Raw genomic sequence first — 3,628 nt, forward strand, 5'->3', positions numbered from 1 at the left:
GATCACATAGGTCAAATAAGATTCAGCTAGAAGGCGGTCAACCGGCTTACACCGGTGTCCCTCCTCTGTGTTTTCTCAAGCACCTGCCTCTGTGTGCAGAGGGCCCATCTGTATTACAGCACCTGCTACATTGTTCAGTAACCATAGCTCTGCTCTGATTTCCTCTTAGGCCGCAGTGTCTTGAGGGCAGGAGCAATTTATTACTTGGCACCCTCAGTGCCTGGTATAAAACCTGCCACATAGGATTCACTCACCAGGTGCTTGTGGAATAAAAGGAGAATGATTCTAGACTCTCCGATACAAATTGGCTCAGATTACTGGGTCTGTGGCTTAGCTCTTCTGAGCCTCTCTAGTTTGCTCTTTGTAAAATGGAATCAACCAAAACTAACCCGTGGAACTGTTGTGGATAAAGTACCCAGCCCAGTGCCACAGTCCAGAAAGCGTTAGCTTCCAAGCCTTCCTTTTGTTGCGTTTCCCTCTTTGAAGGTGCGGGGATTTACTTGGTATGCCCAGCGTTGGCATGAAGATGATCTTAAGCTGAAGCTATTTGAGATTCAACAGATGTAGAAAAAAGCCTCCTTGGACCTTCTCTTATGTGACTAAAAGCAGAAACTTCTGAGAAATGAGCCTGCCACAAATTCTCTTTGGGGTGGTTTCTCCTCTTAGGAGCAAGACCAGGAATAAACGTAACCGTATATACCCTCTCCAGGGGTGATTCAAGGCCATGAAGACAGAAGACCGCCTGCATCTGTATAAACACATGTTATCACAATGGGTTTCCTATCCCCCCCTTCGTTCTCCTAAAAATCCATTCGTCTTTGCTAAAGGAATCTATTTGTTCGTCCCATAGAAGCTGTTAGATATATAAAGCTTTAACTTGAACCATTCAACTAGCCAGCTGCTTCTTTTACTGGCTCCTGTGTATACACTGCCAAACCTTTTTCTCCTGTTAATCTGTCTTTTTCCAGTTTAATTCACAAGCCATGGGCACTAAAGCTAAGAGAGTAGAGGAAGAAGTCTTTTCTGTCCTACAAAGGCTTTGGAAAAGAGCTATTGTTTTCATTTGTTGCTGTGTGTCTCGACTAAATACAAATACAAGCATCCTGGAACATTTTCTTAACAAGGATGGATGATTCTGCCAAAAACCAACAAACCAAAAAGCTCCAAAAAGCCAAATCACTGTGATCATTATTGTACTCATCAGCTTCTAGCAACTGCTGAACCATGTCCAAACCACAGATGTCCACAGTGACCCCTCCCTCCCTTACGCACAAGGAATACGCAGCAAGTTTAATTACATTGTTAAAACGTGTACAGTTTGCAAGGGAAGAAGGAAAGAATACAAACCAAAGTGTCAGCATGAGGTATTTCTGGATGAGGACATTTAAACATTTCTCCTCCTCCTCCTCCTCACCTCCTCCTCCTCCTCATCCCCTCCTCCTCCTTCTTCCTTTTTTTTTTTTAGTTTTTCTTTATTTTCTAAATCTTCAGCAGCAAATGTCAGTTTTATGATTTAAAAAACCCTCTTTTCTCCTTAATAAATATAATTTTAAAAATAGGGGCACCTGGATGGCTCTGTCAGTTAAGCATCCAACTCTTCATTTTGGCTCAGGTCATGATCTCGCAGTTCATGGGATGGAGCCCTACATCAGGCTCCGCATTGACAGCGTGGGGCCTGCTTGGGATCCTCTCTCTCCCTCTCTCTCTGCCCCTCCCCTGCTCAAAAAATAAAAAAGAAAAGTATTTAGATGTACAAGGTAGGCAATGTTTCCTAGATCACTCTTGCCTGTTGGGTTTTGTTGTTGTTTGGTTTGTTTTGACCTTCAATCCAGATTTGACATGTTTTTTTAAAACATATGCTGCATATGTAGCATTCCTTGCTGCTGGTTATACAGGCAGCAGAAGGTAAAGTCATTTCCTCTGCAATTTTGTAGTCTATTCAAGGGTTAAAAAAAGACACAACAGGCCCCAAATGGAATTGTAGCAGGATTGTCGCACAGCAAGTCTTTTCTTTCCAGGAAGCAACTTTATTCATGCTCGCTCAGCTCAGTTGGGTTTGTACCTAAAGAACTGAGCTCCTGAGCTCTGGGGGCGCCTGGGTGGCTTAGTCGGTTAAGCGTCCGACTTTCGCTTAGGTCATGATCTCGCGGTTCGTGGGTTCGAGCCCTGCGTCGGGCTCTGTGCTGACTGCCAGCTCAGAGCCTGGAGCCTGTTTCAGAGTCTGTGACTCCCTCTCTCTCTGACCCTCCCCTGCTCACGCTGTCTCTCTCTCTCTCCTAGAAATAAATAAAACGTTAAAAAAAAAATTAAAGAACTGAGCTCTGAACACCACATGGTGTAGTTTTTTTAAAAAAAGTATTTTCTATTTCTTCGTCTTCTGTATATAGTAACACACAAACATGCAATCTGATTAAATGGTCTCATGTTACAAGGTTGTGAGGATGTCATCTGTGCGTATAGCCAGGTTGCCTTGAGGGTTTCTTTTCCTTCGCATTCCTTAGGAAGGTGACCCTACCACAGAGTCACTTGTGCTAAGCCCACACCACCAACCCAAGATCTGATACCTAACTTAATGTAACCATAGTTGTAACCTGACTAAAGTGAGTTCGCTCCTTGGTGAGTTTCAGGTAGAGACGACTCCAGATGGAGGTGTCACAGGAAGGAAACTTTATTTGCAGCAAGTAAGGAGATCACAGGGGAAAAGTTCCAAAGCCGTAATTCCCAGAGTAGGGGCGAGTGGGTTTCTTCTATTCAGAGGTAGGATAAATATTCAGAAAGGGGAGTTTTGTCATCTTATGTAGAGGTAGGCATAAGGTTGCCCATGCGTGTTAAGGAAACGTGACTATACCTACATTGTATGTTGCGTTAGGGACATTTGTGCTCCTCCTTGGGTGGAGATTTTACCACTATAATGAGGCGGAGGTAACAGGAAGCCACTGCGGGCACACTCCAAGAGCAGGTATAAACTAGATGGGGTCATGGGCTCCAGATCTCAGGAAGGCAAGCAGGGCACTGGGAGTTTAATCCCTGGTTTATTATCTCTGATCAGGTGTGTCTGTTTCCAGGCCCGGTGGAGACTTAGTTTTTGCATTCCCTTTGCTCCCCCGAACTCCTTCCCTACTGAGGTTTTTGCATTTCTTTGTAATTCAGCACCTCCTGGGAAGTTCTGCAAGCGGTGTGCTCCGGCACGCAAGGCACTGACCGGGGAAAATAGCTGCGGGCCTAAAATGACTTCTCTTGTTTCACAAAAGCTTTGTCTTATCTTTTCTTTTTCTGGTTCACAGCCCTCTCGGGAGCTTTCCGGGTGCAACCTGNGCAATCAGAGGGCGGGGAACGACCAAAGAACGAGGCAGGCCACCTCTGGTTGGTAGGTGGCAATTTTAATAATTGCAAAGGGAATTTACCTAGGAGGCTTGTCTTGGGCCCGAGCACGATGAATAGATAGATCCCCGCACCCCTCCTCCAAATCGTAAGAGTTTATAAAGAGGCCCTAACTGGGTCAGTCAAGTACACTGCTCAGGTGCTGTCAACATCACATCACCATCTCAATGCCCTGTCTTTAGAGCAGCCTCTGGGAGCGGGAAAGGCAAGTGGAACCCACATTCCAAGGACCGGGGGGGGGGGGGGG

The sequence above is a fragment of the Crocuta crocuta genome, unplaced genomic scaffold, assembly GCF_008692635.1.
Source record: "Crocuta crocuta isolate KB4526 unplaced genomic scaffold, BGI_CrCroc_1.0 scaffold237, whole genome shotgun sequence".
Lineage (NCBI taxonomy): Eukaryota > Metazoa > Chordata > Mammalia > Carnivora > Hyaenidae > Crocuta > Crocuta crocuta.